Source organism: Mya arenaria, chromosome 8 (assembly GCF_026914265.1).
Source record: "Mya arenaria isolate MELC-2E11 chromosome 8, ASM2691426v1".
Classification (NCBI taxonomy): Eukaryota; Metazoa; Mollusca; class Bivalvia; order Myida; family Myidae; genus Mya; species Mya arenaria.
In genome coordinates this window covers 44,482,850-44,499,492 of record NC_069129.1, presented here as the reverse complement: position 1 = coordinate 44,499,492, position 16,643 = coordinate 44,482,850, and positions in this window count along the sequence as shown.

Genomic DNA, 16,643 nt, shown 5'->3' with positions numbered 1-16,643 from the left:
AGTATCAGACCTTTACGTGACCGAAACATGTGAGACGGTGTTACCTCCCTTGATGACCCGAACATTCCACCCTAACCTAACCAAAGCCCAGTTACCCAGTTGCAGAACCCATCAGAGTCACTAAATGTCAATAAGGATCCGAGTTTTGGTACGTACCTCCAGAGAGGGCCAACACCCCATATCATAACCCGTCCCCTGACCCAGAGATGACAATCTTAGCTTATCCAAATGCACACATTGAGTTTCTGGAGACCATTGCCAAGGACCACTTCATTAATTCATTCAAAGAGCAAGAGATGAGATTGAAACTGAGAGAAGCAGACCCCACAACACTTTCCCGAGCAGAGCAAATGGCAACAAGACTAGAGGCCTATAAAATAGCTGACAAGCAAAGATACGAGACAATTCCAGTAACAGCTGGACTTAGGACACATGACCAGAGAAATTCTGAGGGCCAGTATCCACAAAACTGTAACACGAACAGTACCCGTCAATACCCATTGACAAACCCTACCACTGAAAATAAAGTAGGGGAGGAAAACCTCAATACTCTAAATAATACAATAGAGCAACTGACCAAATCCCTGAATAACTTTACACAACAGAATCAGAACTCCCAACCAATAAACAACCAAGAGCAAGTTACCAGAACCAACCCTAGATACCCGGACAGGCCAAATACTTGGCAGGGTCCTCCGAGAAACAACTACCCCAGAAATGACTACAATGAAAGGTCACAGGGACCAATACCAAATAGCAATTACTACTCAAATCAAACAACAACAGATGTTTCTCATATTACCAAAGTCACAACCAAAACAGTTCGGGAAACTTCAACAGGTCTTCTTGGAGGTCCAAAAAAAGACCACAGCCACCCACATGGAACAGGGACCAAACTCAGTAAGAGACGTATCTGGAAAATCAATACATGAGGGGTTATTTCTCCCAATACAAATACAGTCCCAAAACATAAAAGCTTTGATAGACACTGGACCCAACATTACTCTTCTCCGCAAAAATATCTTCGATACATGGCCAGAAAGCAAAAAGCCCTTAATTCAACATGGAAACACAGCTAGGTTTCCTGAAAAAATTGAAGTGGATGTACAAATAGGAAAACAGAAGATTTTATACCCATTATTTCTTGCCGAAATAGCCAATGAATCCATCATTGGTAGAGATTTCATGCTGTCCCATAACTGTGACATAATACTTAGTAGACAAGTCTTCAGAATGAATAACGAGAAGTTCTTTTGCCATACAAATGAATTACACATAAGCCCCTGCCGTATTGCTGTAACAGAAGACATAAAAATACCCCCTGACAGTGAAATGGTTATAACCGGAAGAACTCTAGACACATTTACTTTAGGTACTCTAGGTGTCACAGAAATGCAACCCCTTTCTTAGACAAATCACTTGTCAAGCCTGAAAACGGTCTTATTCCCTTACAGATAGTCAATTTTGAGTCTGTTCCTGTAACCTTGAAAAAAGACACTATCATAGCTGTATTAGATCCTTTGACAGATTCGAAATTTAAGGAGATAAATATTCAACCAGTGAATAAAGTAAGCCTAAACATGGATGAGAATTTGGTGCCAAGCACAAACTAAAAACTACAACCTGTTCCCCACCTGATCACCTCACAGAGTTAATAGAAAGAAGTACGCAAAACATGACAGAATCCGAAGCCAAACAGGTTACTGACTTACTAGTAGAATACCAAGATGTATTTTGCTCCTCAGATGAGGACATGGGCCATACTGATTTAGTAGAATTTACAATAGACACGGGTGACAATAAACCTGTACGCACCCCTGCATATCGATTACCATAAGCGAAAAAGGAGTTAGCCGAACAGGAGATTAAAAAATTGTTAGATAAAGATTTAATAGAGCCCTCGCAAAGCCCATGGCTGTCACCTGTCGTAGTTGTGCCAAAATCTGACAAAAAGTCTCTTAGACTATGTATTGATTTCAGGAAAGTAAATGCCAAAGTAAAATATGATGCTCATCCTCTGCCAAGGATAGATCAGTCACTTGAATCTTTGTCATGGAACAAGTATTTCTCTTTGATGGACTGCAGATCTGCGTACCATCAAATTTCAGTAGCGAAGGAGGACCGACCAGTAACAGCCTTTAGCATAGGGGGTGAAACGTACCAGTGGAAAGTTATGCCGTTTGGTATGGCCACTTGCCCAGCAGTTTTTGAAAGGCTTATTGAAAAAGTTATGAAAGGTTTAACCTACAAGAGAAGGTTATTAGCTACTTTTCACGATGCTTCTCCAACACAGAAAGAAATGATTGCACCACCCGAAAAGAGCTGTGTGCAATAATATTGGCCATCAAGAATTACCATCATTTTCACAATCCGCACTGACCATGGTAGTTTAAAATGGATCATGAACTTCAGAAATTGCGAGGGTCAGTTAGCTAGCTGGCTAGAAGTGCTAGCCAACTACAACTTCATCATTGAACACAGAGCCGGTAGGGTGCATAACAATTGTGATGCCTTGTCAAGGAGATCATGCAAAGAAACAGACTACCAACACTGTGAGAGAATAGAGAGGAAATACCAGGAAAAATGCACTGCACTGGTACGCACAATCACAACCCAACCTAATTTCCAAACAAATGAAGAGCAGGAATTATCCGCAGTGGAAAGACTAGAGAACATGGCTGAAGAACAAATGAAAGCTGACATATTGAGGAATGTAATTTCCTGGGTAGAGAGTGGAAACAAACCAGAATGGCAGGATATTTCTAAGAAAGGGCAAAACATCAAACATTACTGGCACAACTTTGACTTACTAGAAATAGAACATGAGAAACTCCTTCAAAAAGTTCCCAATGAAAACCATGTTTTGATAAGGTTGATTGTGGTCCCAGAAAGTCTAAGAAAATGTGTTTTCGAACAACTTCATAGTTCACAGTCAGCTGGACATTTAGGATACAAAAAGTCCTATCACCGAATAAAAGCTAGATTTCATTGGTATGGGATGAGTAGAGATATTGAAAAATCGTGTATGACTTGCGACACATGTGCTTGCAGAAAACAACCCCAAAGAAAAGCCAAAGGCCCATTGCAATTATATCAAGGAGGTCAAGTTATGGAAAGAATAGCCATTGATATCAAGGGCCCGTACCCTGTCTCGAACCGACAAAAAAGGTACATACTAGTGGTTTGTGACTATTTTCCCAATGGATACAAGCCATACCACTGAAACAAATAGATGCCAAATATGTGGCACAGAAATTGATCGACAAATTCATCAGTATTTTTTGTACTCCCCTAGAATTATTCTCAGATAGAGGATCAAACTTTGAGTCAGAACTTTTCCAAAAAATGTGTGACCTTTTAGGAATACATAAAACACGAACAACAGTTTGACGCCCAAGTTCAGATGGCCTAGTCGAAAGAATCAACCGGGTGGTACAGAACATGTTATCAGCATTTGTACAGAAGGACCAGCGTGACTGGTGTACCCATTTACCTTTACTTGTGATGGCCTACAACTCAAGTCTACACAGCAGCACTCGTTTCACCCCGTCACTGATGATGTTTGGTCGGGAGATGAATTTGCCTATCGACCTTGCCCTGGGGAAACATGTAGATGAAAAATCACATTTTACAACAACATATGTTCTTGAACTAGAAGACACTATAACTAAGATACATGACATAGCACGAAAGAATTTAGGGAATTCAGCGGTGAACATGAAAACAAATTATGAGAAAGCTCCAAAACAACGGGACAGGACCATACATCGTGCCAAAGAAAAAGGGAGATGTTCTATATGGTATTCAATTGAAACAGAGTTCTCCTAGACTTGTTGTTCATCACGACAAACTAAAACACTATCGGGGTGATGATTATGCTAACTGACTTCAAGCCTAGTCCAAGAACAACAACAACTGATACTAGTTTATAACTAGGCCAAAGAAGAAAAACTGTTGTACTAGTGTACCATGTATTATTGTATCGATGTTGTGCTGTTTTTTTTATCTGTAGTATAAAAATAAATAAATGTTGATTGACGTGTTGCTACACCCATGATCCCAGGTTGTTACCTTTTACCATAGAATTTGTTGATGAATCAGCTCCAGACTCAGAATCCACGAATGTATCTCCATTAATTTGGCAAGCCCGTTTTTCAGTTTGCTGAAAGAGAAAAAAATTATACAATCACTTTCACATATTATTGTGCATATCTTCAAGGACAAAATACTTCACATGCTTAAATTTGATGTTATTCAAAGATGGAAATCCAAACAAAAGCTAAAACAAAGAATCAAAATCAGATGCTATGACTAAACTTCCCCTTAAAGAGCATAATTCGAACAACAAAACCAAACCCCAAACAAAAGGTTCAAAAACGGAGGCAAAAACCAAAACCCCATGAAAAAACAAAATCTCCCAATGTAAGCATGCTGGCACAACTTCATGACGATTTATACCTATCAGAAGATAGTGAGGGTGACTATTTTGATAAAATGTGGGACCTGAACACTTTCGAAAACATAGAGCTAGATTTTAATTTCACTGAAGATGAAGAAAACAAAGGTAAAGAAAATCACGATGACAAAGGTGATAAACACAAAACAGTACAACTTAAGACGTTAAACAACCAACAACAAAACAAAATCTCCACAGAAATAGTGCATTCATCAAAATCCAAAAGCGTAATCCCAGAAACAGAAAAGACCGCAGGCCATAATGAGGTAGACCCCACAACGTTCACCAAAATTCCGAAACTGGCAACAAAAGAAATACACTGCAACAATAATGAACAAACTTCTCTCATGACCTCCCTGCTGGCTGCAGTAGACAGAAGAATAGTTATAAACCAAGAGCTAACTCAAATTAAAGAACTAAACCAGAAAATAGCTAATGAAAAAAAAAATTGATAAGATAACAAAAAGGAAAGCCTCTACAGACACAGTGACTCCAATCATCTCAAATTTGGACAAGCGCAGAAAAAGTAGTGAATTACTCTGACATTTTAGTAACACCTGAGGCCATCCCTGATGAAATAGCAACTTTTGAAATTGAACCCACAATTGACAACGACACATTTAGCCATGACGCCTTTAACAACATAGTATTGATGTAAGGGCAATTTTACATGCTGTCCACACTCCCATTTAGTGCTGGATTTCTTTCAATAAACTGGTCATTTCTCGAGGCTGGTCACGGAAAGAAGGCGCCTGACGGTAAAGGGGCAGTTGTAAAACGAGAAGCTGACCGTGCAGTATCAGACGGACAAGATATTACGGACACCCAGTATTTATATGATAGGCTGCTATGCTCCGAAGTTGCACTGAAACTCTGTAACCGAGGAGGATATTCTTTCACAAGAGACGCTTATTCCAGTCGCTTTGAAGACCATGAATGGTACCATGAAAATACATACGGTATATTCTTGGTTATCATTATCACGGACAAAAATGTCAAAAATGAAATCGATTCAAAAGATATATGATAGTTTATCGATAAAAATTTAACATAAAAAATAATTCGATTTTAATATAAAATTGCACTAGCACATGTTTATATCTTATTAAAAGATGATTAGCCTACTTAAATTTCAAATACAAACATCCTTAAGGCCTTTCCACGTACTCCATGGAAGAAATTCGCATGGCGTGTTGAAGTGTATTTCATTTAACCTTAATCATTACAAAATGAACAAATTCTATTGAAAAACTGAAAATTGTGTTAGAATGTCAACAGTCATATAATTGTATAACCATATAATATTTTGATATACACAATTGACAACTCATATCACACACATTTCAGATATTGACTGACAGAATCTAATACAGTGAGTTGAGCTGCTTCTGCTAAGCTTCACTTGAATGTCTATTTTGACCATCTTGATGTACAACTATTGTTGTTTTACCCAACTCATCAAATGTTCCCGCTGTGCTGTCGTCTGTCTCCATTCAGTGTGTGTATGCCACGTTATTAATTACGTCATAAATGATACGTCGGAAGGCAATATTTTGCTTCGAATGAAGACTTTAAACAAAGATAACATTCCAATTACATAGCCCCGCCTTCGGTCTTATACCAGAGTTTGAGAGTTAAGTTACTTAAAACACTTCGACAAACCTTTTCACAAAACGGCCGTCTGACGGATCACTATCAAAACATTATTATGGGAACAGGTTTGTCGAAGTGTTTGGTGAAACTAATCACCTTATCAAACTCCGATAATAAAACGAAGGCGGGGCTCTTTTAGCGGCAAAGACTGCCATTTGTTTCTTTTAAAATGAAAGCTTGTATTTATGTTCTTTCCAAATTACTATTTAAAGTAAATTAAAGAAAAAAGAATAATCTTTAAGTAATTTTAATTTCAAGTTTTTGTTACTTTGTTCACAATTTATATTTTATTCATTAATAAATTTTCATATCCAAGTTACAACAACTCAACCTTGCTATGTATAGTCTATCTATCTCCGCTCAGAACCCTGCGAAAAGTACACGTGCTTAAAACAATGATCTCCGTTCAGACGGAGACATCTCCGTCCATTACAGACGGAGATACAAAGTACAGAGATTTCGACGGTTAAATGGATATCTCCGTCCATTACAGACGGAGATACAAAGTACAGAGATTTCGACGGTTAAATGGTTGTGGGCAGGAAAGTAAGCTATATCACATACATAATTATTATAGATGAAACATATCAGAATGATTTTAGTGTCTTACGATAATGCAAAAATAACCATTAAGCATATACTATAATTCGTTTTATATAGGAAATTCGCGTTCTTTACGACAACCCAAGAAACAAAGGATAATGTTAATATGAATATTTTAGTATGCAATACATAACTAATAGCACTAGATGGTAACCACACATGAATTCCTGTGCCGTCGTGTGAACTTCCAGTATCGCAGCTTCTCCCTTGATTTGATAGCTCGAGATGTTCGATATCTCGAGAAGTCGTTCCGTAGCTTAAGAGTCACCCTGTGACTCCTGATACGTCATTTGAAGACAACCTGGCACTGTAACGGATAAATAGATCCAGATCTCAAACACATTTCGTCCAGGGGCTCTTTCGGCGGCAGTTGTTTCAGTGGTTGAACAGAAATGGCATTTGACAACTCTATACATGGGTCTAAGAGCTCAATGTTAAACGACAATGGACTAGGAATATCAAAATCTTTAAGAGCACCAAGATCTTTCGATACATCTAAACTTCCAAAATGTCTGACGTCTGAACAGCGTAAGGGTCACGTGGACTAGCTTCTTCCGCAATTAAATCCATAATAATGTCGTCCGCACGTCAACGACGTCACCACGTTTAGCATTCAGAGTTAACACCCGTGCCTCCTTCTATTACTCCATATGATGTGACAGATTTTTTTGCAGATAGCGTCGTTTTATAAATTGTGACTTACATTTTAATTTAACACAATTATAATGCTCCATTTCAGAATGTCTTTCATTTGCACGTCGCCAAAGATTTCTTCTATATTTATATATCTTTGGATGTTTACCACACTGAAACATAGTTTTACAACTGATGTCCTAAATTGAACCGACACTAGCTGATCATGTGTGTATATACATGTAACTTTTAAATACAATTCAAAGTGACCAACATTAGACCACGTTCACTCAAATCCAACTAATCGGCATTCATAATATTTCTATAATAAGTGTCAAACAACCGTGGGTTAAAGAACATTGGATTAAAGTACGATTTGTCCTTTCTTGAAAATTTACCAACAAGAAAGAAAAGTTAGAAGTTAATCAACACTGAATGACTATCGATAATCCTGCCATTGACTTGTTTTTGAAAGTGCATTTAATATATTGTATACATAAGTAACTATATGTAAGGATATAATGATGGTATATGACCCAAAATAGTTTCCCATTGGAAGTAGGCAACAATGTAATTGAATACAGTTATATTATTCATAGCGTTTGTATTTGCAATTGTTAATAAATGGAGCTCACTGCATTACTATTGGCATATTCAACCAATGGGAGTAGAATGATTTATAGTTTTCATAAACCATGTGATCATATCATGTTTCTATCAAATTGGCAAAATATAGTGATTACGGGGGCTTTGTCGACAAGTGAAAGGAATAACTGGTATGTGCTAATGTTTCTTTTTATGCCTGAGCAGTCTTGAAGAGCTAATATTTTCGGAATTTGCCTTATTCGTGTGCTTTTCAGTAAAATGTCTTTCTATAAATAGTAACAGGTTCTACATTTATTTATAGAACAAAGGGTTTTCCATATAGCAGACGTAACTTTGTAATAATAAATTATTCAAACAAATAAACTGCAAAATGCCATGCGAATTTCGTCGGTGTCAGTGCCTCTGTTAATGCCATAGGAGCTTGTATTTCCTTGACAGAGTCAATCCTCTGCGATTATTCGGATGCAACCCTCAAACTGGCCAAGCCCCTCACACTCTCTCGTCTCTGCAGCTTTTAACAGTATTTTTTAAGAAAATTGCATAATTCCATTACCAACTACTTCACATACAGTTTAGTAACAAACATTTTCTAATGATTAAAACTTGTGTGCCGTGAAAATTCTTCAAACGAAAACAACAATGTCTCAGCATGTCCATTTCTTTTTTTAAGATAACATCTGGTATTATTATTATTTTACAGTATAGAATTAAACAAATAATTTCACCATTGTTCGATATTTGTGCCCTGAATAGCGTAAATTGGCAAGTAATCAAGTTGATTAAAGGTGTGTTTTTTTGCAATAAATAAAAAAAATGTGAAAATGTACTGTGTCATATTAACCAAAGATGTTTCATACGAAAATTTAAATAACTTCGACAACAAGTCTCTAAAATAATGATAAAAAAACTAAGAAAGTGTTCGGATTTGTGCCCTCAACCAGTACTGATCTATACTCTCATAGTTCGGAGCACTTAAATGACACTCAAAATTATGACTTAGCCAAACCCTTTTTAAATATCAATCGACATTTTCCAAAGCGCTGAAGATATCGGTCATACTGATATTGTGCAGCATTCAATAAATACAAGAGACGCAGAACCAATACACCAGCCCCCATGTCTGATGCCTGTCGCAAAGCGGCAAATTGAACGCGTGAAAGGTGAGAAAATGTTGAAGAGAGGTGTTATTTAGCTGTCTGCCAGTGCCTGGTCTTCGCCTGTTGTCCTCGTCATAAAGAGGGATGGGTCGCCGAGGTTCTGCGTTGACTATCGAAAGGTGAACAATGTCACCATAAAGACGCTCACCCTATCCCCAACACTAATGACTGCATCGACGCTTCGTCAGGTGCTAGGTTTTATAGAGCTCCATGGACCTTAACTCTGGATTTTGGCAGGTGGGCATTAAGCCTGAAGACACGGAAGACTGCTTTCGCAACAACTATTGGATTGTATCAATTTACAGTTATGATTTTTTTGTCTTTCTATTAAATACTCCTTGTACGTTCGAAAGGCTTGTCGAGAATGTTTTCCGTGGTCCTCAGTGGGTCGAGTGCGTACTATTAAATAGACGACATCATTCAGGGGGGTACACGTAGTCCGAATCTGCAAGGGTTTAAGTGAGGATTTGGAGCTTGATATGCAAGATGGCGGCGAAACCATGATAAAATAGGATTTTTGGAACCTGTTTTCGCCTGGTAATTTGTATAAAGTATATATTTCAAAAATATAACGCGCATTCGGCTCTACAATTACTATGCCTCACTTGGCTTTTTATTTCATGCGTCTAGGTTACGGAATAAAAAGGTTATTAAAGGAAAACCTTCGGCCAGCCTGTTGTTTACAAATGTGGGAAGCGAGAATTTGATACTTTTTATGACGTTTAAGTTCCAAGAACACACATTTTTGCAATAGTTTTTGCTTTAACATTATTTAAATGTGGTATTTTAATTTTCTGACAATTCCTTTGCTGTACAAGAGCCTTCATGGTAATTTTATTTTGGTTTAACCACATAAATGTGTGCTGAAAATAGTTCAACCACCTTTTGGCATCTGCACTGAAAGACACTTTGATAAATAAAAAAAAAACTGTGTGACAAATTAAACTTGTGACAAACGTTCCATTTAAGGAATGACCTGCGGGCGTACTTTGACCAGCCCAATTGCGTTCATATCCCAATGACATCAACCCCGCAATTCATTCCTTATATTTATACCAATAGTTCATTATTTTATTCAAAAAACGTTAAAAATATACTTCATTTCATTTCGGATTACCTTTCAGTAATCCTTTCTTACCCATTCTGTAAATAGGACGACCCGACTGTTACTGTTTCAAATGACGTCACAATAACGCGGGAAAAGATCAACCACTTGAAATCAAATATAATAACTTAGCACGTTCTAAAATGTTGATTTATATTTTACGGGGCCTGCTGACACAATACAAACAATAGCGAGATCAATAGTTTTCATGTATAATGTTATGCGACGAATTGCGATCCGAACATATCCGAAGATGTTGCGTTCATCGATTGATGAACGCAATTGGCGAAAGGCAGTTCATTAAAGGAATGGAAGTTGAGGTGTAAATATAATATTATGACAAACTTTCCATTATATTAAACTATCACGTGTTGAATACTTTCTATAAAAATATTTTTAAAGCAATTTATTGGTCTTTCATGCAAAATTCTTTTTCTCGCATTATGAGTACTTACCCATGCAGAAATTATTTCAATGTTTTTTCAAATCCTAACAATTCCTATGATTTCTTAGCAAATACCAATGTTTTCTCATTTGCAAAACATTGGAATTCTTTGGAATAGACAATCCTAACAAATCCAAAGAATTCTTAAGACTTCTTTGGATATTGGAAAAGAAAGGAAAAGATTGGAATAATAATCCAAACTTATCCTAGCTTTTCTGAATTGGAAAAAGTTGTCATTACTTAGAAATGCAACCATTTTTCTGTAAAATGAAAATCCAAACATTTGGATTAGTTAGGAATTTAGTATCATGACATTGAGCACATAGGACAACTTACTCTATAAGAATTCAACAGTTTCCTTTTTCAGATTTTTTTCAATATAATGTCTAATGTTTACCAATGGTATTGATTAATATTTGTGAGTAGTATTTTGTTATCACCTGTTGCACAGAATTCATCAAAACATCAGTTGATGAGGTATTTTCATGAACCTAACTTCTTGAACTTGAATCATCGAAATTAAATGAATGTGATGAACTGTTTAACCATTTAAAAGATGAGACGACCAGCAGAATATAATAAGATGCATCAGCAACAGGCAGATAGTTGAGGTAGCTGTGGTTACAACTGACTGTTGCATTTAGAGTAACACTATTGGTCCAGTCGTAACCCAAAGATTATAAATAAAAAAATAAATAACATGCTTAAAGAAAATTCCATATCAAAATAACATGAACATTAAAATTAAATTTATTTTAATTAAAGCACCACATATATCATATGTATCATGTAAGGTGCCATGGATTGTTCCACTCACAGGTGATTGTCACATTGCCTGGATACAGTTATATATTTTTATAATTTTTTATATATTTTTTATATTTTTTATTATTTATTATTTCGGTCAAGATAGTGAATATATGTCGTTTAAAAAAAATGTTACTAACTTTTTCCATGAAAAATTGTGGAATATTTTTTAAACTGATATATATTCACTATCTTGACAAAAAAATATTTAAAAAAAAAAATATATATACCTGTATCCAGGCAATATGACGAGCACCTGTGGTAAACACTGGTTAATTAGTTGCCAAACAAGTTAAATGTACCTTCTTTCAAGGTTCACTAAACTAAAACGACCCTACAATCATTGACAATGACGCAAGGCAATGTCCAGAAACTTCCGGTTTCGCTTACGTCTTTATTAATTAGAAATAAAATTAGATGGACCATGATCTCTGAGAATGGGCAAAAATGCAATTGATTTGCTTGTAATTGATTGTCTCTCAAATATTTACTAAAAAATAAAAATTCTAACGTAGCTATATATTCTAACGGTTACGCATTTAAGACGAAACGCTCTTCACTGGCGGAGGTAATTTCGAACTCCCGCTATTTTTGTCGGAATAATGCGCCAAATAAACTGAAGTGTTGTTTCGTTTATTTAAGGTAAGTTCAAGCGAAGTAAGGGGTGTAATTCAATTACTTTTATAACGATCTTTTACGCTAACATTATTGTTTAAAATAACATAGCAACATTTTGAAGTAATGAGCAAATATGTTTTGTTGTAATACATTTTCGCGACAAACGTACGAAATACGTTTGTGTAGAAACACAGTTAAATGAATGTTTGTGACTTACGCGTACAGCTAATACTTCATTGTTATATATTTTAACAGCTATTATATTTGTTTCTTAATGTATGTAAGCTAATTTTGTCTAGAAAAAGAATCAATTGCCATAAAGGGTCGGCAGCGATGCAAACGTGGGTGGGGAAGGTCAAAAACTAAAACGTTTAAAAAGTCAATGTTTTATATAGTTTTGAGGAACGATCTTTTAGGGGTGTGAAACATATATTATTGGCAACATGTTTTGGGGTAGTAAGGAGTTAAGAAATTTTACAATAAAAGATTAATTAATATTTTGGATAAAAAAAACTTTCACATTTATTCAAAAAAGTCTGTTGACATTGCTTATCACTTTTTTTTATGTCAAATGCCCCAGTAGTTTAGTGTCTGAAATGATGTTTCGTCTATTTTAGCCGGCCTTAAGGAGCTAACAAAGAAATCATCAGTCCACAAAAGAATCAACCAGTGAAGGAGAAAACCATTCAAAGCTGTAAATTGCCAAATCCATCAGTGAGTAGACTATTTTTCAATGCACATTGATTTTGAAAACAATATTGTGGATGTGTGGAGTGGATTTTATTTATAACGGACAAACACTATTAAGAATCTTGAAAAAAAATCAGACTTAATATATTTGAGCACTTTGGTTCGAACAAATAAAATAATATATCATTAATTTATATACCGGTGACATTGCAATCTTAATTTGCACTGATTTGATAACCAACTCGCCGTTAGAAATTGGAAACTATTGGCAGTACAAATAAAAAAAGAAATATTTTTCAGGTTGGAAGATGGATGTCAAAGTCTCAGACAAAAGCTTCCAGAGTTAAGAAAAGATCACTTCAACAAAAACAAGCACGAGAAGAATGACTGCAAAAAATATTTTCGCAGATGCGTTTCCTCATCAAGTGTATAAGGAAAACGGACCTGTCTACAGAGACTAGATGTAAATGTCAAGGACTGAAATGAGCAATTCAATGGCTCATTTCTAATTGTGTTAAGTGTCATAAAAAATTAAAACTGTTATAAATGGACATGTAGTAATGATTATCATCCTGTTGCGAATAACATGAATGACATTTTGAAAAAATCATGTTCATTAACTGTCAAGTTCGTTAACTAAGTGGGAGTTCATGAACATGCCGTGATTTGTCCAAATTGTCATTCTTGAATAGTTCATGTTATTCTCAAAAAGCACACGCTTGACGTCACTGACATGGATATTAATTTGATGGACTAAAGTAGCTCCATACATGGAAAATGACAAATGCGAATCAATTAATACGCTGTCTAGAATAAAAAATAACAACTGTATAACTAATTTTATCAGTAAATACAAAACTGTGAGTCTAGCCCGCTGATGCCAAAAATTAAGTCATTAATAACTATGCATTTAAACTCCAGAATGACCTTTATGAACCATTAATGTACAGGTGATATTTATTGTTTCTTAAATACAATAACTTTATAAACTGTGTTAGTTTGAATTTTTTATCCATGTTTTCATGCACATTGGTTAAAAGTACATGTTTGAAAAATATAATGATATAATTAAGGAGAGATAACTGTTTTACTTGCGTTTATGCTGTAAGAGCGTAGAAGGGCATGTGAGTGAATTTCATAAAGCATGTTAAAGCATCTTGGGTCATTTGCTTGCTTACCCTACTGCGTTCATACAGCATAAAAGCAGTAAAATGTGAGCATTACTTATAATTTTAATACATAATAAAAAAATGTTCATTTCGGTTAAACAGTAGGAGTACTTTTATCTTGTTCTGTGCGTATCACAGGCAGAAAAAGGACTTTCAGTTTACTCTAGATTGATCATGGTGTTAAAGACCTTCGCCAACAGTTATGTATTAAATAATGCAATTGAGTATTTGTTCTTTTAGAAATGTAACCAACAACATAATTATGTTGGTATGAAAGAATAGCTGATTTTGTAATGTATTATAATATATTTGTTTTAAATGACTAATCCTTAATTAAGAAAAGTAATCTACATTTCATGATGAAATGAAATTGGTTGCGTAAATTTGGAGCTTACAAGAAAGTGTTTTCTATTTTCTTGTTGACTAATTTTTTCCATAAAAGTGGTTGACATTTTTATTTTTAAACAAGAAAGTAATAATGTACCTTTTGATATCAAATGGTTTTCTACGACATGTGCAACTTAAAACATGACATGTTGTCTGTAAATTTGTCTCGGTGTGTTCACATGCATTCTGGTGAACAGGCTTTATCACTAATCACTCAGCAAAACATTGGATTACTTAAGAATTTGGTAGATATAAAATGATTAGAAAACCTAAGAATTCTTGGGAACTCCTAACAAATCCTATGTTTTTCAATTTGACTCCAATGGGTAAAAATCCAATGTTTTCCATCTAGGAATACATAGGAAAAGATAGGATGCAGATCACTAGTCACATAAATATCCAGTCAGTCAACAAATACGGCCTAACTAGTGACAAACAACATGAGAACATTTCAAACATCTCCATCTTAACAGGCAATATGCGACCAATGCCATAAAATTTGCTTGCCAGTTTAATCAGCTGTCGGTTACCAAAACACAAATACGAATTCCGCAGCACAGGTTTCTCATCACACGTACGTCCCAAGACGGCTAGAACAGCTTGTTCTCTGGAAACACTGTGCGGCAGTCTAAAAAATTGCAATGCTATTATTCACCAAATTTCAGCAGTGGAACCAGATTAACGTTATAATTATAAATTGTAAATGCATATTATCAAATTTGATTTGCAGGCAATAAAGCCTATCATCGATGAATATCATGTCCAGCCATTTACACCAATATACGGGACTTTAGTCCTGCGAACTTGTTTGTCCATGGTATACACAACAAGAAACATCATATCGTTACACCCGTGGTCTTTTATCGCCACGTCAGATACTAGCATCCCACTTTCTTCATGACACTTTCTCATAGAGCCCTTTTTACCGAGTAAAAAAGGAATGATCCTCTAGCAACAACATCGTGAATCGACCCATAACCATCATCCACATTCTCAACCCGTAAGTCTACATCAAGTAAAACATTCTCCCTACATCAAACATCCACACGCTCTATCAACCAGTCTCCCCTCACTTTTTAATTCATATTGAAGAGCGCTCTTCCAAAGCAGTCCTGATCGCCTTCCCCTTAGTTTGTTCCACGCTCACCAGTTCCCACAGTTTATAACCTGCAGACACCTTCCAAGCTGTCTATTGGGTCTCCTAGACAAGACAAAAAGTACATCATCTGTTATCATCAAACCTACCAAAAACAACTGCATCATCACCATCCGGACTCTCTAATCCTGTAACAGTATCAACATCCACAGCTTCATCATCAACACCCGCATATATTCCATCTACCATAGGATTTAGACCTATTTCTACGCCAACAACACCAGAGCCACTCCTTAAAGTCCCGTTCAGCAACTCTTCAGTACACTCCATTCAAGTATATTCAAGCTTAACCAGGCATTGTGATGGAATACAACAGATGGCCCAAAACCTCCTAATTGGAAATATACCATTAATACCTCCCGACAAACGCGAATGGAGTCATGTCCCAGAGGAAAAAAATGTGCGCTTACTCATTACATTCATTGGCAACCAAAAGCCTGGATATGCTGTAGTCCTAAAGAAAATGCAATGGCCATTAAGTAGGCAGCGGCATCGATTGAAATGAAAGAAGGGATCCAACCAATTAGCCGTCAAGTTCTCCTATACGCATACAGCCATCTTGTTCTCCCCAGAACTAACCTCTCTGCCGGGGACGCTTAAAAAAAAGACGAACTATAGTCATTAAGCAGTGAGAAACATTGCCCTACGCATCAGCACCTTCCCTTCAGCATTCCAGCAGCAAATCGTAACATCACTTTTACCCACATCTCCAGTCGACATGTCTCTATTCTCCGCTGTACTCCTCCACTCCGGAGTTCTTCAACTTAGATGTATCCCGATGTTCGCTTCTTGGACTGATGTCCCTCTTCGCCTCCCCACATCCCGATGGACCCCTGATCTCTTGGATCGACGTCTCCCCCGCTCCCCATGGAACCAAAAGAAGAATTACTTCAATTATAAATAATAAAATACATACTTTTAAAGTGAATAATAATAATAACAACAGTGATTATAACTCCTACTGACACCTATTTAGGTGTAAGTGCAAGTTATTTTCAAAAACTATTATATTTATTAGTTCTCATTGTGTTTTATGGAAATTGTATTATAATATAGTGCTATTATGATTTTACCTGCATTATATGATTGTTCATCCTTTTTTCATACTTATTCATATTTGTGGCCTCATGTCCATTGTATTAGTCTAAACACACTGTT